Source organism: Capsicum annuum, unplaced genomic scaffold (assembly GCF_002878395.1).
Source record: "Capsicum annuum cultivar UCD-10X-F1 unplaced genomic scaffold, UCD10Xv1.1 ctg4105, whole genome shotgun sequence".
NCBI classification, from domain to species: Eukaryota; Viridiplantae; Streptophyta; class Magnoliopsida; order Solanales; family Solanaceae; genus Capsicum; species Capsicum annuum.
In genome coordinates, this window is record NW_025848352.1 from 280,398 (window position 1) to 303,027 (window position 22,630).

A 22,630-nucleotide genomic window follows, 5' to 3' on the forward strand; every position below is an offset into this window, starting at 1 on the left:
GGATTTGGAGTGGAGTCCCGTGTTCTCCTGGAGCAGGAGCATTGACAGTGATGGTTAGGTTATCCAAATCTCAAGTACGATTAATTTCCTCCTGAAACATTTCTAGCTTCTTGCCAGTTCCACAATCATCTCACTCTGTTCCGCGATTACATTGTCCCTGGTGGTCAATGTATTTTCTTCGTCATTTCCAATTATTATTGAATGATGGTCAGAGGTTGGGATTTTTTGTGCTTTTGACCGGGTGAAGTAGGGATGTTCTGCCAGCTTATTTCAACACGGAGTAGTTTTCTATTATATGTTTGGTAAAACAACTCAAGGGCAAATGTGTTAGTTTTCATATGTGATAAGAAATGCAAAATACTTGACAAAAAATAGTCACGTAGAGTTGTTTGTGTCATAGCCAAATTCATCCATAGGAGCATAACGGATAAACTTGCCTTTGATCCAAACAAACGCACATAAACACATAAGAAAGTTATATCATATAAAAGCATTATAATAATGTGTATCCTAACTGGGGTGAATCTTTTGAGCCAAGAGTTTGGGCCTAATGCTTTTTGAAGAAAAATATATGCTTGCTTAAGATCAATCCATTATCCCCCAACTTTTATAGACACTAAAAGGGAATAAATGCCAACAAAAGATAACAAAAGAGGATACAATCTTTAGGAAAAGGGAAATAACATGAAAGAAGACACGTTCCCACACAGGGGATAGAAAATACTAACTCCTGGGTGCTTCTTCTATCAACCTTCGCCTTCTTAGCTTCATTCATTTCTTATATTGGTGACATCCGTTAACGTTCAAACTGTGCCTTAGATGCAACCTCCCAAATTGGTCAATTTCTTGCTTAGCTTGCTTCAATTCTTCTTACGAAGGTAAGCAAATCAAGCCTTTTCTCGCCCCCAAAGGATAATGGATTGAATTAGACAGGCATATATTTTCTTCAACACATAAATATGGTTTCATCTATAATTGACTCAAGGTCAATAGATGTTGGGTATGTTTTCTAATGGACCTAATACCCAGCTCGAGTATTCGTTCATCCTAGGCTCATGCCTAAAATATGGTTTTGGTTTTGTTCTATCTAGGTGTCTAGATTGGGTTTGAGCACCGGTTCTCAAGCAGACAAATTGAGTTTGAAAATACGAACAGCCATCAGACGATTCACATGCTAATAAGCTATTCGTATTTCTAACACATTATTGGAATTGAACAATAGGGGCCGGGATATCCATGAAACCCCAAAACAGTTTAAATAATGCAGGAATATGCCATGAGATGCGATAGTTAAACTTTACAGAATTGAAACATATAAACAGTTAATCAAAATACGAAATCAAACATTTGGTTAAAACCTAGTTAAAATTCTCTAGCAGAGTCGCCATTTCTGTTTTGCAGAAATTTTGAATTTTAGAGAGTCGTCACTTAATTTTGAAAAGAAATTAAGAACCATTTAGAGACTTACTTCAAAATGATTCAAAACAAAAAAATCGTTTTAAGTTAGAGATTCGAGATAGAGGTTCCTATTACCGTTTTAGGAAGGTGTTAGGCACCTAAAACGTCCGCTAACTTGCGGTTATCCAGACTGTTTGAAAACATCTTTGACTAACTTTGAAAAAGCAAAAATTGACTTTTTTGAAAAGAAAGTGATTTTAGAAATATTTTGATGTTTATAAAAAACTAGTTTTTTAGCAACTCAAATAAGGATTTAACTAGGTTCGCAAATCACATAAGGAAAACAAACATAAAGAACAGAGAGAAGGGGAGGAAGTAAGGTATTTGGGGCATTGGCCCAAACCAACAAAACCTGTCCTAGTCTAATTGGGACTTTGACCCATTTCACCTGTCCTATTCTAGTTTTCGAGCATTTGGCTCGAATCTTGCTCCACTTGTATTAAATACAATTTTGGCTTCGTGGCCCGAATGAATGAATAAAGAAGTAAATAGAATGGATAAAAATAGACAAATGAAGGCAATAATGAATAAGTAAATAAAAAAATGAGACTTTCAAATTTCCTTTGCCGCTTCAAAGATGGGATTTTAACCCATTTCCGTCCTTTTGACTCCTCGCGTCCGTATGCCATCCAGTGGATTCTCTTTCACGCTTGACTCAATCGACATAGTAGGCTTCAGTGGCCTATGATGAATATGCACAAAGGGAAGAGTCCGTGTAGGTCTCAAATGATTTCTATGCAAAGGAGGGAAAATAAAACACATTAGTATATAATCAAGCAAAGAAAGAAGGGGGGAAGAAAGTAAAATAAAGCGAAGGAAGCCTACTAACACATCATGATCAATCAAAGAGAGGAAGAAATTAAAAGGAAACTAATGTGGGTTTAACTAAAAAGGGCAACGTACGGATCTTAAATAATCAACAAAGCAGGCAAATTAACAAAGGTTGGTATGCGATTAAACAAAGAAGGAAGAAAATATAAAGATAACTCATACATGATTAACTAAAGAACTAACTAAAGAACAACATGACACGGACCTTATCTAGTCAGTTAGGACATTGTTTTCGAAAATGGCAAAACAGATCCAAAAAAACATAAAGGGAAAGCATATCACACCTTCACGACGAATTTGGAGTAGTTGTTTATGCACGTAGGGATAAGACGAGCCCCCGTTTGAGAAGACCAATTGAAAGACAATAAAGAGTTTGGTGAAAACTCTTAGTTCAAACAAAGGCTCATTCTTGGAAAATATCTAAACTTAGACTAAGATTTTAACATAAAATTTCCTCACACAAATCAGACATTCTACATCTAATGGAACTCAATCACAATGGAGAATTAATTAACACCTAAAACATGATCTCAAAGACATTCGTTAGAACAAACAGGTGCCTGAAATAGAGGCAGTAACCGTCCTTCATTAAAACAATTCAAGACGCAACACAAATTGCAGAATGCGATGCCATCACACACACACACACATATATATATATTAACATGCTCATACGCATATGGAGCCTTTGAATCTTTATGAAAGAAAACGTTTTTAGTTTTAAAATTCTATACCTTAACAGTGAACACTTCAAACTTCATGAGAGAGTATTTTGGATATAGGAGAAAAAGAGATTAATGCATAATGTCAAAACAAAGAGAAGATAACCAGTTATAAGAAAGGTCGAGATGATAGACATTTGACAAGAAGAAAGGAGGAACTGTGTAAGAAAATAATCGATCGTGGAGAAAAGAAAACATTGATCACATGACAATATTTCAAACTTTAAATACGAGTCAACCTAGGCAAAACCAACACCCACAGAATAGAAATGCCATCTTGAGTAATGACATGAAAATCAGAAGGACAGCTACAGGCTATAATAAACTAGCATAGGATTACACAAAGTTGTATTGAATTCGAACAAATGCTGCGCAAAAGGAAATTAACAACTTACATTGAAGATGAACAAAGTAATCATATAATCTCAGGAAAAATAGGCTTTTCAAAATGAAACGCTAATTTATACGGATGAGGTATCTAAAAAAAATCAATATAACAGAACAACCAGAAAATCAAATCTTCTTCGACAAAACAAGAACACACCAATAAGGATGACTTCTTGATCAAATAGTCAATTGAATATCCTATAGCCTTCTAAGGCTTCTGCAACAAATAGTCCAGCAAATAGAGCTACACCAAAATTTCTGCAACTATGAAATACCGAAAAGAAAGAATCAAGGAAGACGGAAACTAGAGATGGAACGTTACCGGTTCAACAGTTACGATAACGACAAACAGTGACAACGAGCAAAATGACAGATTGTTTCAATCCTCCTCCTCGCTCCGAAAGACTCAAATAAAATAGTTGTCAAGGAATCCTAGAATTTTCTAGCATGTTTTGGACCTCATTCATTGTCCCTTTAGCATATGAAAAGCCCAAGGAGTTTAAGAAGTAGTCTCACTAATGAAACCCCCAACTAGACTACAACATTAACGAATGAAACCCTATGATAGTTAAGTAAATAATAGAATGAACACCAAAGGCGCAAACTTTAGATGATGAACCAACAACCCAAACAACCGTTACTGCTCTTAATAAAAATCAGGGCTAAGCTTATCAATAATGTCAAAATAAGCAATAGATTACAAAGCCAGATGGAGATGACAAAGAGCAGCAGCTAAGGCAAAAAATACTCACAACCAGATAATACAACCAACATAGCTTTCACCAAAAACCTACGGCCTTCAAGGCCTTTATAGCAAATAACCCAGCCTCATTCATGATAAACAGATAACTACTTCTATGAAGAAAGAGGGATTAAGCAGGAAACAACAAAATTAAAGGGACGAGCATATGTTTACCTCCTTCGGGACAGCAAAACGGAACTTTGAGCTCCTTTGGACTTCACCACCACCGAGAAAATATATATCGATGCGAAAGCCTCGACTAGAAGACTACCATTCATATATCTTTGCCAAATAAAAACAACTATTTTCCCGAAAACCAAATAGCTCTTTCCCAAAACCCTTTCTTCTTGACCCAAAAGAAATTTTCTCCCACCTAATTTCCTAGGAAAATTTCGAACCCCCCTCTTTCTGCCTATCAATTTTCCAACCGCTGATTTTCATAAATTTTTCAATCTCCCCACTTTTTGATCCTAACCTCTGAAAGAAGAGAAAGACCTCCTCAGAATTTCTAACCCACGATTTTTGAATCCTAGTTCTCAAAAAAGACCCCCCCCCCCCCCCAAGCCAAAGCCTCAAATATCCAACCCCTAAAGCTGTGGCCTAATCTGTTCTTATATAGAAGATGAAAATTGGGGGGTATCTTAGGGATTTTTTCAAAGGGAATTCAAAATTCAAAACCCCTAGGATCCCTGGATCGTAACCAATTTTTATTTTCTTCCACAAATCTGAAACCAGTGGACCAATCAAATGCGGGGAAAACAAAAATGTACCCAATAACCAATGAAAATTTACCAAATATGTACGAATCCGTATGAGTTATCGTAAAATTTGCAGAATTGAACCATTGGAGACGACACCTAGGTTGTTTTTCTAGAAGCTTCGAGGTTCTTCCTTGCTATAATATCGCATGAGGCATGTGATGGAGGCTACAAATGGGTTGGTTACGGGTTGTTGGTTGTGAGAATTGGGTTATGTCTTTCCTGATATTGGTTGAGCGCAAGGTCGATTTTGGGGGAGCTGGCTTCGACTGTTCGCGATTTGGAAGCAAAAAGTGTGTTTGTTGTTGTTTGCTAGGTTAGGAGAAGAGATTAAGATGATTAGGCCGGGTCATGATGTTTGGAAGGTGGGCTGGAGCGGTCTTGTTTATTGTTATTATTTTGGGCCAAAATTGTTGGGGTGAGATGTTGGGTTAATTAAGCTAAAGGGGGAAATTGGGGTGAGTGTGTTTTGGAAGTTGGTCGGGTTAAGATGTGTTGAAAAAAAAGAACAAGGTATTGGGCCGGGGCAGGTTAGAATAAATTAGGAATGGAATTATTACTTTGCAAAATAGTCAACCTAACATGAGATTTGACCCATTTCATCCAATCTTGGCCAATTAAGAATTAGCTAGTCATTTGCCTTGCAATTGTGGCCTAATTAATTTCAATTATGGCCCAATTCAATAAATTGGCTAAATTAAAACAAGATCCTATGAGAATTATCAACCGTTTAATCCCGAACTTCTTAATTTAATAAAAGTAAACAAGTATTTATCCAAAGAAATTATTTTTAGAGTAGATCATATTTAAATCAAGATGCTAATCATTTGAATTTAGTTTCAAAAGTAATCCCTAATTAAAATTCGATTTGATAAAAATGTTCATTTAAATGACATCATTTATACAATCTCGTATATGTAAATACAAAAATATATAATTATCACTTAAATAACAAATTTAGCCCAAATACATATTTTAAAATGCATTTATTTAGAAAAAATAATTGTTACGATTTTATTTGAAAATCGAAGAAACTCGAAATTAAACATAGTTGTGGAGGACAAAAATTAGGTGTCAACACCCCTGAAATAATTTAAATTTTCATCACTGAAAGTCCCGATTTGGCCTTCACCGTGACGCGGTGAGCCACTAGAAATCGGCTGAAATTTTTAAAAAATGGACAACTGCGAAATTGACTTTTGGCGCGACGCACCGTTATCGCGGAGCCTCACTGGAAAGTGACAATTCTTAAAATAGGCATTGGCGCGACGCGGCGCCACCGCAGTGTCTCATTGGAAAATGACAATTGGGAAAATATCCATTGGCGCGATGCGGTGCTTTCATGTTGACACACTGAAAAATGACAATTAGGACGTGGAACTTCACCGTGACGCGGTGGTGCTCAATTTGGCATGCTGCTTTACTTAAAATGCCATAACTTCTCACTCGGATATCGGATTTGGTGAATTTTATATCGTTGGAAAGCTAATTCAATTTCCTACCATCTGGTGGGTATAAATCTGAAAAATTCTATGTGCACTGAAAATTCTACATAAAACTCTTGTACACTAAGAGATAAACTGAGTTAGGAAAGTAAGGGGTATTACATAGGCCTTTAACTATACAAAAGCTGAACAAAAAAATACTTCAATCCTACCTGACAAAATTCGTGTATACACTCAAAACCACACACTACAAAGTTAAAATTGAGGTATTTTTTTGTTCAGCTTTTGTTTAGCTAAAGGGCTACTTGTGCATAACAAAGTTAAAAGTCAAAGTTATAATGTGTCTTTTTTATTAGGTGACAGCATTTTAATGAATTACTAATCCACATAGGAGCAATTGAGATTCACGCATGTAAGTTGGAGAATTGAAGTACTTTTTTATTCAACTTTTATATAGTTAAAGGGCCTACTTGTTCATTGGGAAAGCTAAAGGGCAGAGTTATAATTTGGTGTCAAGTTATAGATCCTATTTATGTATTATGTCATTGTTTAATTATTAATTCTCCTAATACTACCTACCAAACATGTTTCCATTACTATATATATACTTTAGGATTGCTTAACTATAAATTATTTTAATTCTAATCATATATGTTTCTCTTATCATATATATTTTAGGACTACTTAGTATTAATTTTTCTAATGTTTCTCTCCATATATGTTTTTCTAACTATATAAATTTTAGAGTTGCTTAATTATTAAATTATTCTAAAACTATTTACCATATATGTTTCTCTTACCATATAAATTTTAGGACGACTTAATTATTAGTTTACCTAATATATATATATATATTAGAAATGCTTAGTTGTTAAATTATCCTAATACTATTTACCATATATGTTTCACTTACCATGTATATTTTATAATTTCTTAATTTTTCAAATATATGTTTCTATTGTCATATATTTTAGGACTGCTTATTTATTAATTCTCCTAATACTACTTACCAGTTACCATATATGTTTCTCTTACCATATATTTTAAGGATTCTTAATTTTTAGAATATGTTTTTTCTCTGACCATATGTTTTAGAACAACTTAGTTATTAATTTTCCTAATACTTCTCATATGTATGTTTCTCTTACCAAAAAACATCATAAAAGTGATCATCCCATGTGATTGTTTCAACTATAAAACGATGTCCAATTTCCATCCACTTCAACACCATATTCAAGCTCACTAATCTCTATAACAATATTTCGCTATAGCACAGATAGCTTATTGCAAGGTACAATTATATTTCAAAATCTTGTGAGCTAACACAACAGACAATGATCAGCCGCAACCTGAAAGGTCTTAATTCAAGACCTTCACCTCAGGTTGTGGCTGATTATTGTCAGCTGCATTTGGCTCATAAGATTTTGTAGAGCCGTTGCACCTTGCAAATATGCTTTCCATGCTATAGCGAAAGCAGAGCTTTCAATTAAAATGGTTCAAGCCTATCTCTATCTAACTTCCTCAGAAAAAATTGCACAAAAATATTGTTTTTCTCGGAATAGTTCCAGTAAGAAAGCTAATTTTTTTAGCTTCTGTCTTCTCATCAATATGCTAGGAATTCAAAAAAAAAAAAAAAAAAAAAAGGAAAATTTAAGGTTTTGAGATGTATTTTTTTACTACAGTAGTATTTTTTCCGATAGTCCCCGGCTTTACTATCTGCTATCTCTTGTACTTCGATTATCACACTTTTTGTTTGCTGCTGCTATTCTTTTCTCAGAATGCTAAAACATACATTTTTTAGTATCTACTTTGATATGCGCTTCCATAAGCTGAGTGTCTATGGAAACAACCTCTCTACCTAAGGTAGAGGTAAGATTTGCATACACTCTTACGGAGGGCATGTTGATCTTCTAACCAACTTTGGGATCCCAAGAATGATTTCAAATGCTTGTAGAATAGATAATCTTGTTTCCTGTTTCTTTCCATTTTGCTCGGTCTCTTAAAAATCTTAGATGGGTGTGTGACCGATCATCTCTATCAAAGAATTTCACATGTAACATATGATGAATCATAGACATGTAGTTAGTGTAAATACTCTACTAATTAAAGCATGCCAACTTTAAGATCAAAAAGGACTTAAAGAGCTGTAATGTTGACTAATGACGATAGAAATTATTTGGATAAAATAATGACTATCCACCCTAAGCACTTCAATACAACACATGATTTCAATCATTTTTGGAGGATCCGACATGATACAATAGCATTTTTGGAGAGTCGAGCAACATAGGTTGCTATTACTTAAAATTTCACATTGTAACGGAATGTAAAATTTATAGGCCAATACACCATATTAGCAGTAGATGCACCTGCATCCACAGTTTCAGACTTGATTGATTACATATATGTATGCTTTGAGAAGTTAAAAGAATTCTTTTTAAGAGTGTACTATATATTCCTCATGCTATGAACTCTTGTTGATTCTGGAATTCGTTCACGGAAGTGCACTTAATGTCTTCCGTGATGGACTAAGTATGGTTACCTCTTCTAAGGTAAATTTCAACTTCGGTACACCTCAAGACTTGTATATAATACTGGAACAGGTGACACAGGCTCAGGGGCAGTTCAAGCTCGTTGGTGGCCTAAGGCCAAAAATGAATCCGAGGCCCTAATTTTTTTTAAGAAAAATAAATATTTTTTTAATTTAAAGTTTATTCTTGTAACTTTTTAATATACAAAGTTGCTAATATATGTCTTACAAAAGTATTTTGAGATGCAAAGTTATTTCTTTTTCTGATATATGACTTTTCTTTTACTTTTTTTTTTTTCATAAATAGTACTCTTTCCATCTTAATTTCTTTTTGATTTATTTCGACTTGACACAGTGTTTGGAGTTTAAAAAATTAAAAAACTTTTTAATCTTGAATTCTTAAATTAAAAACATATAAAATACACCAAAAATATTCTTTAACCTTATAGCCTTAAACATGTTTTAAAAAAAAAGATAAAAAAAATTAAAACTGATGATACAAAGTAATTTTTTAAATAAACCCTATAATAATTATATTATTGCTAAGAAAATGAGGTGCCTCAAATTTGGGGGGTCTAAGGCGGGTGCTTAATTTCTTAATGCATGAAACCGCCCCTGCAAAGGCTACCGGTGTCAACTAATGTCCAATATTAGAAAGGATCTAAACGTAGTTTTAGTTTTAACTTCTGTCAATTATATCATGTGTGTTCTATAAAGCTACAATAAGCGGTGTTCTATTTTTGCATGTATTTGGAACATGGAACTGTTACCTTGAGCAGCCTATCGAAGTAATTTTTGTATATCAGGCTATGTAATTTCTTCACTTGTACTGTATTTCCTTCTTAGCTTTAAATTTCCATCTCATATGATGTCAGAACATCAAGAAGAGACGTTATTGAAGGTTAGACATTCATTTCAGGTCAATGTTATCGAAAGCTAAAAGTGGTAATCAAAAAACTCGATGACGTTTGCTACGGAAAAACGCATCTAATTTGTAATGTCTCCTTCATACATACAGTACACGTATCTCCTCTTTGGAGAGTGGCAGAGAAAGCATTAGCACAACATGCTGTTATTGTTTTTCTCCGGCGAAGATGATCTCTATTACCGCCTCAGAGCTCAACGATACCTTCAAGAATCAGGGTTCACACACATTCAGCATTTTCTTTAGGATATGAGGTGGGGATTAATAAGAGCACAATAGATGGAAATTTAGTTCCTCCTGGTGGTCTGGTTACCTTTGTACAAAAGGGAATTCATTATGGGTTTTTTGCTCCCATTTTGATCAAATAATTGATTCCAGTATTGGAAGAAATTTAATTTGGTGGAATTAATTGTCTTAATGGTCAATTATCATTATGACTGTTTCAACCGGCATATTTGGTTAAACTTCTAAAATCAACTTATTTTTAAAAGTTCAAAAAAGCACTTTTGACATTCAGAAACAGTTTTTTTCCGTTTGTTTCTTTGGTGACTCGAACTCACAACCTTCGGGTTGGAAGTGAGGCATGCTTATCAGCCGAGAAACTCCCTCTTGTCTGTGAGAAGCAATTTGTATTTGGTCAATAAATTGTAAAAACACTGTTGAGCAGCAATTAGTGTTTGGTCATGCTTTTTACAAGTGTTTTTAAAATAAGTTCTTTTAGGAAAAAACTACTTTTTTTAGCTTATAAAACACTGTTTTTTTTTAACTCTCCAAAAGCACTTATTTTCTTTCAAAAGCTTTGTCAAACAGCTCATTTTTCAAAAAGCACTTTTGAGAAAAGAAGAAACACTCTTGGAGAAAAATAAGCTTGGCCAAACAGGCTATTAATTCTTGATTGTTTTAGAAGTCGACAACTTACTCGTGGTCGTTATGATCCTTACGATCTTTCTTTTGTTGGGCTGTCTACAAATCTAAAATCTTTATTACTTTCTAGTGCCTAGTCTAATACTAGAAAAGCTTAGTGCATCCTGCGGATACACCTTAATTCTGGTGAAATATCCTTAAGTGATTTTATTGCATACTCAAACTACAAGAGTTTCTGTAATTGCCTATATTTTCCAACAGTTTAGAACAGTGGGGGCATTAAAAACAAGAGAAAATCGATTGACTCTGTTGATTTGATATTAAATAAGAAACTAAAGATGTTCATGATAATAGTTAAAGGACAAAAATAGACCTACAAGATAATTTTGGCTAATTTAATATGTTCATAATCGCATATGCTTCTCCATATGGAGAGGAGATCACCAACAACACGGCTGAAGCATATGCACGATCAATGGCGGATCACGGACTCTTTTTCACTAAGGGGGTTTGAAAAATAAAAATGTAGTACTTGGGATTTGAATTTGGAACCTCAAAGTGAATTTTGAACTCCCTCGACCAATATGATAACATCTAATCTTATGTTCATGAGGTCCAAAACCTATGTCTGTATACATAAATATTTTTAAAATACCTTTATATATTAGTATATTTTTTTGTCGAGGGGTTCAGATAAACCCCAGGCTAACCTCTAGATCAGCCCCTCTGCACGACCAAACAACAATAGAATGGTGTTGTAACAATGATATCGAGAAGGTGGAATTACTAATCAGAGTACGACTCTAGCTCAACTAATGCACTGGAATATTTGGGACAATATATTCAACAGATCAACTCCTAATGCAAAATTTTTGATCAATCTATAATTCAATATATTTTTGAAGAAGGGAATAGAGTAGCTGATGGGGTTGCTAACGAGCCCCAGCAAATGCCTCGCTAGAAGCTAGGGGAGAATATAACATGGACAGGCTACATTTCCCTCCATTTAACATGGACATACAACTACAAATCCATTCAAAAGGAACAGAAACTTGGACAATCTTTGTTCTTTTGACGTTCTTTGATATAACTTTTGTACATAGGAATATCCATATTTTGGGTGAGATTATATTGAAAGCCTACCTTTTTTGGCCATTTTCATAGATTAAACTACATTAATAGCATGAATAATCTAAAAAGACGATTCACATTTATAGCATAACAAATAAAATGTAATATAGCAGAAGATCAACATTTAGTAAAGCTTAATATCACTCAGATTCTAAAATATAACAGATACAATGAGCAACCTTACCTTAACTTGTATTTCTCTAAGAGGTTGCTTCCATGACTTGACCTTTAGGTCACATGACAACAACTTTACCGCTACTTCAAGACTCTCATTCAAAAATGGAATCTATTATAATTTAAAAATTATTATCTACCTTATGCTGCCAAGTTGTGAATTTTTTTTATTTTTTTTTTTGGTAACCATGTAAAGTACCATTAACCAACAAAATAATACACCTAGAGAGCCCTGACCCTTTAACCGTCTCAAGCGGTACTAAGGGTAAGCCTCAAGTAGTCTATTTACACTTCCATCAGCATCTATGAAGAAAAAAAAGAAAAAATTCATCAAGTACAAAGAATTTGGTTTATGAACTCTCTACTACTCTACTCTGTGCTTTCTTTGAATTACTTAATATTTCTATTTTATGTACTATTTCCTCTTTTATCTACCTAATCACTTCAGCTGTTATCAAGCTTTTCTGCTGAAACAACTTCCAATTCCTTGCCCTCCATGTGTGGTAGATAGTTGCTCCAATCAGCACTGCAATCACCTCTTTTTTGAACTTCTTCCAGTGTTTCTTCTTAACCAGAATATCAAATCATGAATGAAGAAAAGCATGAGAGAAAAGAATATTGGCTAGTGATAATGAGGCCCTAATTCTTTACATATATTCAACAAGTAGAAAATTAACCATACCAAAGTAGTTATGAAAAGGAAAATGACAATGAAGAAAACATAGGAACTAATAAGGAAACCAGTAGAGCATACAGAAAAGGAATAGTAACAACAACAAATTATGTAATAACCAAAACACAATAATATTAATGCCAAATCGTGAAGTAATGGCAGCAAACAAACGGGACAAAAAGCTTGCAGTTCTTCAAATTTTGAGATCTTTCTTGGGATCCAAAGTTTGTTACAAGTAAAATGATACATCTCAAACCTTAAATAAATCCTTCTTTTTTGAATTTCTGGTATTTTCATGAGAAGACAAAATCTAAAATAATTTAGCTTTCCTAGTAGAACAACTAAAAGCAAAACAGGACTTTTGAGCAACTTTTTGCTGAAGAAGTTAGAGGGAGATATGCTTGAACGCTTTGGACTTTTGTGCAACTTTTAGGGCTCCTCCTGTTAAGTAGGTGGACTTTGGGGGGGGAGCTAACAGGAGGAGTCGTAAAAGACACAGGTAAATGTCCACCTGCAACAGTTCAAGTTAAAAAAAGGTGTCAAAGGAGGAAATAATTACTTCATATAATGAGCACCAACGGAAATTCTTGAACCATCAAGGTTGATTCTTATTTAGCGGATAGTGGTCTAGAGAAAATAGTAATGTTTTGTCACGACCAAAACCGAGGCCCTAGCCGTGACGAGCATCCCGAACCATGAAGGTCCGGACGCCCTTTTAACTTGTAACCATATACAGCATTCATACAAAATTTAAGGAAATGCGAAAAAAATATCTAGCAAAATGGAATCATGGTCATAAATCTGATACAAGTTCAAAAATGGAAAATGAAATCCAAAACCATCTAACAACATCTGAAAACCGTCTGCAAAATCTCTACTACATGACTAATGATAAATGTCTGGAAATAAATAGGCCTTCTGAAATATAGAAGGCTCACCGACTGAACTCTGCACTTCCGTCTGAGGAACTCTACTGCTTATCAGGACCCCTAGATTGTGCCTCAGAACCTGGAAGATAGGGGGGTCAATACAATTGTACTGGTACTCGAAGAAATCCAAAATAATGAATTTATACATATAAAATAGAAGAGAGCAGATTACAAAATATCATGTATGATATGGTTCAAAATACTTGGGCATTTCTTGAATAATCATAAAACTTTCTGTCAATGCAGTTTTCTGATCGTTGAATTACTTTTGAGTTAGGTGACACTCCCCTACAAGTGTGATATTTCATGGGTTATATGGAATCCGTCATTGACTCGGTGGGGAAGCCCCCAACCCAAGTGTACCGCAAGAGTTGGAGTGGTCTCTGATATGCCACAGGGCACTAGGCCAGCGTAATATAATATACCCGGATCGGCAAATCAGGGTTTTAGGCAATGCGTTGTCTGAACTCGTGCCTTCTTCGGGGAACCACCTAACATCTCTTTAAACCCACTTTTATCCTTTTCTGAACATGTATCATTCTGAAGTCTAAATCATGAAAGTCTGATTTATATATTAGTCTGTGTCTGTTATGGCATTGTCTGAATTGGTATCATCATACCAAGACTTGCAAGTCATGTCTTTGGAGCCATAATGCAATAATCATAATCTTTCATTAAAATATAGTTCAGACCACCCAAACATGCGATTTGCATAAAGATATTTCATGTTCCGAAAACATAAGTCAAAACTATACAAAAATTCTCATTCTTTCAACAAACAAATGGTGGTCATGTAATCTTTAACAAACCATGCAACTCTTTTCATTATATGATTATTTTCAACATTCATCAACATAAACAACAACATACACTGCGCATATTGTTGTTGTACTTCAAGATTTCACATTGTAGCTGAATGTAGAACATTTGAGCCAATACACCACATAAGCAGTGGATGGACCTGCTGCATCCACAGTTTCAGGCTCGGTTATGTATATGTGTAGATAAATTTAAAGTTCTTTTAAGAACGAATATGTTCCTCATTCTATGAATAGTAGATTCTGGAATTCGTTCACAGAAGTGCACTTAATGCCTTCAACGATGGACTCAATATGGTTACTTCTTCTAAGCTAAATTTATCTTTCAGACCACGTCAAGACTTGAGTATATAACTGGAAGAGATAACGAGGGCTACCAGCTAAATAATATCAACTATTAGAAAGGATCTAAACCTTAGTTTTGTTTTTACTTATTTCAATTATGTCATCTCCGTTCAATATAACTACAATAAGCAGCATTCTATTTTCGCATTTATTTGGAACATGGAACTGTTCCCTGAGCAGCCTGTAGAAATCATTATAGGTTTTTCCATATCAGGGTGTGCAATTTCTCTACTGGTACAATAATTTACCTTAGTAGATTTAAGAGTAAATGGGACCTAACCATTTGCAGGGAAATAAGAAGTTCTCGGTGCCATCAAGCAGTAAAGACACAAGTAAGTGCATTAATGGACAAATCAACCGTTCAAAATATGGAGAAACAGGAGTTCCATGTGCTCTTGATGCTATTTTTGAACAATACAAGAACACCATGAAAGGGAACCAAGATGTTTCTGCTCCTAACGATTCTGGTTAGGTTTCCGTTTCCATCACAAATGATGTTAGAACATCAAGAAAAAGAGGCCTTACTGAAGGTTAGTCGTTCCTTCAGAAATGAATGAGTTCAGCTGTTCACATGTTTGTTATGCTCACCTTATTTTCTTGGTGAATTAGCTTTCATGACATCGTCTTTGGTACTAATATTTTTCGGTAACATTCATTTCCGAGTATCCGAGCTTGTTCTGGTAACTAACATAGATGCTCAGTAAAACAAGAAGCTAATACTTGCGTCATTTGACCTTTGCTTCCCAAGCTACTAATAAGCTGCGGATTCTAAATTTCAATTCAATCTTTTGTTAGTTGGAATTGCTTCTGTGTAATACTACTTATGTATAACAACAAACAACAAACAAATCCAGTGCATTCCCACAAAGTGGGGTCTGGGGTGGGTAAGATGTACGCAGACCATACCGCTACCTCGAAGAAGTAGAGAGGTTGTTTCCGATAGACCCCCGGCTCAAGATAATGCATAGTAAACAAGGAGTTGTATGACATAACAGAAAAATACTACTTATGTATAGTAGTTACTAATATTTCCAATACTAATACCTTGTTGTACTTGGAGAAATGTTGAATTCTGGAAGTTGAAGGGGTTATTCCGCTCGAGTCTTGAGTTAAGAGTGTTGCTACATGGAAAAAGTTGTCTATTTTTTTAAATGAACATAGTGAGCGGGCTAACTTTTGCGCGCCTCAACTAATTTCACGGGATACTTGCAAACCTCCCACCAACAAATAGGTAACTCTGTCCACTCTTGCTAGGAGAAATGGAAAGCTAGTGTTTTTATATCTCTCCTCGGATTTGAACCTGAGACCTCATAGTTCTCAACCACTTCATTGACCATTAGGTCAGCCATTGGGAGCGATCAATGTCATCTCTTACAACACCAACAGTACCATACCCAACATTAATTCAGTATATCCCAAAAATAGCGTTATTCCAACATTAATCCACTAGTTCCCAAAAATAGTGTTAATCCAGTATCATGGGTCTTGGGAAGGTTGAATCATTGTCCATTGCTTAAGCCCTAAAAAATAGCGTTAATCCAGTAATTACGAAAAAAAGATGGAAATCCATTAGATAGGGGTCGTTTGGTAGAAGGGATAAGGGATAACTAATCCCGAGATTAACTTTAAAATGAGCTTATCCCATGTTTAGTTGGGATAAAATGCATGATTCTTTTGGAACATACACGACTACCTGTTCCACTGATGTGTAATACTGATAGGAGTAGACATTCAACTAGTTAGTAGCATACTACTGAGCAAGCTATATAAGTTGTTAGAGGTTGTTAGACAATGATTAGTGAGTGGAAATGAGCTGTCAAATAGAGTGTTCTAGAAGAAAGGTAGTTATTAGATATTTTGTTGCCTATATAAGGCACAACAATCTGATTGTAACACATAAGTTTTGAAGCAGTTATAATTTTTTATCTTTCTCATCTTCTTAGCTCCATCAATGGAATCTTAGCAAGTGTTTTCAAATGGTATCAGAGACATGAGTTCCACACTAAGTGTGTGTTTTCGATCATATTTCACTAAGTTTTCTGTGCATTTTGGATCTCTGTATTCATCTCTTTTTTGAAATTTTGACCTATATTGCAGCTGCATTCTATCAATCATGGCACGTAAAATCGATCATCCACTTTTCATTGGTACATCTGAGAGCTCCAATGTTGTACTTGTTTCAATCAAGTTAACTAGTTCAGAAAATTATAGTTTATGGAGTCGATCGATGCGTATTGCTTTCTTAGGAAAGAGGAAGTTTGGATTTATCACTGGTGCCTGCAACAAGGAATCATATAGAGAGGAGCTTCATGAGAAGTGGGAAATATGTAATGCAATTGTGCTTTCCTGGATTATGAACACTGTGAGTGAGAGTCTGTTATCTAGCATTGTTTATGCCATGAATGCTTGTGCAGTTTGGGAGAATTTGAAGAAAAGGTATGACAAAGTGATTCATATGTGTATATACAAGTTGCATCGCAAAATTAACATGCACTCTCAAGGTACAGATTCAACCTCAGCCTATTTTACCAAATTAAAGAGTTTATGGAGTGAGTATGATGTACTAGTGCCAAATCCTAGTTGTGCTTGTCCTACATCTAGAGAGTACTCAGATCATATGTGTCAACTTAGACTTTTACAGTTTTTAAGTGGCCTGAATGAGTCCTATGACCAAGATAGAAGACAGATATTGCTTAAAGGAGTGACTCCTATTCTCAATCAAGCTTATGCTATGCTCATACAGGATGAAATCCAACATTTAGCATGTATGATTAATGTGAATGATAGATCAGAACCACTTGCTATGCAAGTGAATCAAAATTATATTTTTGGACAAAGCAACTCTAACTATAGAGGCAGAAAGTGTGATTATTGCCATCTATTGGGTCATACCAAGGAAAATTGCTATAAGTTAGTAAGGTATCCAAATGACTGGAAGAACAGGAAGAAACAAAGCTACAAATCTAATTTCAGATCACTGTATACTGGAAGTAACAACTTTGTAAACACTGGTCATAGGTCTATTTCTCAGGCTTCAACTATGGTAGTTGGTCAAGTTGATGCTGATAGTTCCAGTCATGAAGTAACTCCCACACCAAAGGCCAAGCCTCACACATTCACTGAGGAAGAGTACACTCAGATTATAACTATGTTGAACAGAGACAGGTATTACTACTTGTTTATTGCCCAAAGCATGTTCTGACAGTTGGATTGTATACTCAGGTGCTACACATCATGTGTTTGCACATAGACACTTGTTCAAAGGAGGTACCAGATTAGACTCCAAGCATGTGGATAAGTTGCACCTTTCAACAGGTGATGAAGTGACAATCTCATACACAGGAGAAGCTCACATTTTTGCAGATGATGTGATCAAAGATGTTCTACATGTTCCAGACTTCAAACCTAATTTGTTGTCTGTTGCTAAGATAATCAAGGAACTTTCATGTTTTGTATCCTTTTATCTTGATTTTGTATCTTTCAGGACCTCTTCAATGGCAAGGTGAAGGGGATTTTTAGACAAGAGGGTGGACTATATGTTCTTAAAGGTGCTAGCCAGTCATGATCAGAAGCCAGTAGATTTATTACAGAAGTCTCCACTTCCAGTTGCATCTTATGGTACCAAAGACTTGGACACCCTACTGCTCAGGTTCTCAAGTGTTTAGACATTATGAAGAATCCTAGTTATGCAAACATGTTGAATAAATGCTATGTGTGTCTACTAGCTAAACAGACAAGATTGTTATTTCCTTTAAGTACTACTAGATGCTCTACATGTTTTGAACTTATACACATGGATTTGTGGGGTCCATATAAAACTTCTACTTTTGACAACAAGTATTACTTCTTGACTATGGTAGATAACCATAGTAGATACACTTGGGTGCACCTGTTGCAGTTAAAGTCTGAGGCCATAGTGGCCATTAAGACATTTGTTTCCATGATTAAAACTTAGTTTGGCATAATGGTAAAAACCATTAGATCTGATAATGGTACTGAATTTATCAACTCTCAATGTAAGACATTGTTCCAGTCCCTGGGCATACTACGTAAGACCATCTGTCCTCATACTCTTCAACAGAATGGAGTTGTGGAGAGGAAGCACAGACACATATTAAACATAGCTAGAGCCCTCAAGTTTTAGTCTAACTTGCCCTTTAAGTATTGGGGACTATGTGTAAAGGTTTCAGTATATCTAATGAACAGGTTACCATCTTCTATTCTAAGTGGTAAGATCCCATTTCAGTTGATATTTTCCAAGGATCCCAAGCTGTCACATCTCAGGGTATTTGGATGCTTGTGTTATGTTACTATCCTCCCAAGAGGTGATAAGTTTACAAAAAAGGCCAAAACTGCAGTCTTGGTGGGATATTCAGAATCTCAGAAGGGGTATTTACTGTTGGATAACACCTCAAAGAAACTATTAGTCAGTAGAGATATTGTGTTTCATAAAGATACATTTCCTTTTGCTTCCTCACCAGCACAAAATACACAAGATTTCTCATCTGGAGAAAATATTACTGACTTCTTGATTCCCACAGATGAAGAAACATTTCATGAAACAAATACTGAGAGTGTTACTGAAGGAGCTCCAATTGAGGAGGATGACATTTCTGATGCTGAAGTTCCTGGTGGAGCTTCACCTGGAACCACTCATGAAGAAACATGTCAAGATAACTATTCCCTTCCTTAACCCTCTTCCAGTAGACCTGCGAGAACAAGCAGACCACTAGTGTGGATGCATGATTATGTTGATACTTTTAGAAATTAGAGATGCAAACATCCATTAGCCAACAACTTGTCTTATAAAAATCTGATTCCTACTTATCAGTGCTATTTATCCAAATTCTCCACTTTGACTAAGCCTCGACATTACAGGCTGTAAAAGATGAAAGGTGGGTGGAAGCTATGAAATCAGAGGTTTAAGCCTTGGAAGCTAACAACACAGGGGTCATTGTTGATCTACCTGAAGGGAAGAATACTGTTGGTTCCAAGTAGATATACAAAATCAAATATTTTTCCAATGGTGAAGTGGTGAGGTTCAAAGCAAGGTTAGTGGCCAAAGGATATAGACAACAAGAAGGGTTGGACTATCATAAAACCTTCTCACCAATGGCTAAGATGGTTATATTCAGATGTGTCATTGCACTAGCTGCATCTAAAGGTTGGAATCTTCATCAAATGGATGTGCATAATGCATTCCTCCAAGGGGATCTCGAGGAGGAAGTTTACATGTAAATGCCTGAGGGATTTAGAAGACAGGGTGAGCACAAGGTGTGTAACTTGATCAAATCCTTGTATGGTCTTAAGCAAGCCTCCGGGCAGTGGAATGTTAAGCTTACTCATGCCTTACTTGATGCTGGTTTTACTCAAAGTGCACATGATTATTCCCTATTCACCCTGCATCAAGGTAATTATATTGTTATAGTTCATGTTTATGTTGATGATTTACTAATCACTTGAAGTAGTTCCTCCTTGATCAATGCTACCAAAATCAAGTTTCATCAGCAGTTTAAGATGAAAAACTTGGGGGATCTCAAGTACTTTTTGGGTATTGAAGTTTTAAGATCAACATCAGGGATTATTCTGAACCAAAGGAAGTATATTCTAGATTTGATTACTGAAACAGGTCTTAGTGGTGCTAAGCCTGTTATTACTCCCTTAGAGTCTAACGCCAGGCTCACCTCTATTGAGTATGATTAAGCAACAGGTGCACAAGGTGATGAACTGTTGTCTGATATTTCCTCTTACCAAAGACTTGTTGGGAATCTTATGTATGCCATTATTACAAGGCCAGACATTAACTTTGTTGTCCAAACTCTCAGCCAATTCATTCAGCATCCCAAGAAGTCTCATTGGGAAGCAGCTACTAGGGTAGTCGGTACCTAAAAAATTACATTGGCCAAGGTGTCTGGTTAAAGGTTGAACCTGCTAATACTTTGACTTACTGGTGTAACTCTGATTGGTCTGCTTGTCCAAACACCAGAAGATCAGTTACTGGTTATTCTATTCACTTTGGTGTATCACTCATATCATGGAAGTCCAAGAAGCAGCACACTGTTTCTAAGAGTTCTACTGAAGCCGAGTACAGAAGCATGGCTTCAGCAGTTGTAGAACTCACTAGGCTGGTTGGATTGTTTCAGGAACTTAAGGTCCCTATCAACCTCCCCATTTCATTTTATAGTGATAGTAGTTCTTCCATTCGACTGGTCAACAAACCTGTGTTCCATGAGAGAACCAAACATATTGAGATTGACTGTCATTTCATTAGGGACAAAATCAAAGATGGATTGATTAAGGCTCTACATGTTCAGTCTACTAATCAACTTGCTGATTTGCTTACCAAGGGCCTAAGTCTTTCTCAACATGCCCACTTACTTAGCAAGCTTGGTGTACTAAATGTTTTACACCTTGCAGCTTGAGGGGGAGTGTTTTTGAACATACATGACTACCTGTTCCACTGATGTGTAATACTGATAGGAGTAGACATTCAACTAGTTAGTAGCATACTGCTGAGTCAGCTATATAAGTTGTTAAAGGTTGTTAGACAATGATTAGTGAGTGGCAACGAGTTGTCAAATAGGGTGTTCTAGAAGAAAGGTAGTTATTAGATATTTTGTTGCCTACATAAGGCACAACAATCTAATTGTAAAACATAAGTTTTGAAGTAGTTATAATTTTTTATCTTTCTCCTCTTCTTAGCCCCATCAATGGAGTCTTAGCAAGTGTTTTCACAATGAGATAACTCATCCGGGGATTAATTATCCCGGGATTATAGTGTTATTTTTATCCCTCCTTGAGGGTGGGATAACTAATCCCGGGATAGTTAATCCCAGGATAACTAGTTTCCCAACCAAACGACCCCTAAAAGTTTTAAGGATCATCTTTGCTTGGGATAGAGCCAGAAGGTTATATACAGGTTTGGCCGAATTCAGTAGCTTCAGTCCAAACCTTGTATTTATATCAAGTCCACTAACTATACTCAAAAATTAAATTTGAACTCAGTTACTAACACCCGATGTCACTATCATAGAATTTAGAACCCATCAAATCGTGGTTTCGCCTTTGTCTTTGATGTTGTAATGAAGATTGGAAATGGAATAATTCCAATACACCACCCAAATACAGAAATCTTATCGGGTTAGTAGCGAGAAAAAACTACTGTTTGTTAAGTTCCTATGCTCAGAGAAAGTATTTTCTGTCTCAAAATGTTACATGCTCTTGAATTTGGTGTATTCTCAAGAAGTGATCGACCGATTCATGTTGTTTAGCCTTGAGTCTTTCTTTTTTAATGGTTTTCTAGGTAGCAGCGGAACCCAATTAGCTCGAAATGTTTTGGCAGTTCTTGGAGAAGGTTCAGCAGCAAAGCCGAGAAGAAAAGTGAGAATGCTCGATAACATTGAGGAACCTAATACTCTCTTCAACCATTGTAAGTCCACATAAATCTTAATCTTTTATTAAAGCATTCTTCTGCTAAGTTATTGTAAAAATGAAAAATGTTATCTTTTACCGTTTTCAGATGCAAATGGAGGTGGCTGGTGGGATTGCAACATGAAAGGCGTTGATAACGAAGAAGTGGGATGTAATGAAGTATGGAAAGGAATGGGTTCTACTACTCTAGGGAGATTGGAATGGCACTGAACTAAGTGACGCGAGGAGAGAAATGAATTACATACCCGATGAAAGTCCATGGTTGGGGTCTCGAGAGGGTAAAGTGTATGCAGACCTTATCTCCACCTTGTGGAGGTACAGAAGATATTGTTGCTATCGAGACTCTTGATGTCTAGAGTTGTTAGCCTATTGTAATAAGATATGTTAATCTTATATACTTTTTGTACACATACTAATCTTCCAATTTAATATGCATAATATGTTGTTGACGTATGAGAGAGTCTTGG

The 22,630-nt window shown here is 35.7% G+C and overlaps 1 long non-coding RNA gene across 1 annotated transcript; it reads right to left on the reverse strand.

Moving 5' to 3' along the window:
* Positions 1–1,754: 1,754 nt before the first annotated feature.
* Positions 1,755–5,304, reverse strand: LOC107849690. Its single transcript, XR_001668244.2, has 2 exons — positions 4,315–5,304; positions 1,755–2,191 (listed from the first exon to the last, which is right to left on the reverse strand). It is a non-coding gene; the product is annotated as an uncharacterized LOC107849690 (long non-coding RNA).
* Between the last annotated feature and the right edge of the window lie 17,326 nt (positions 5,305–22,630).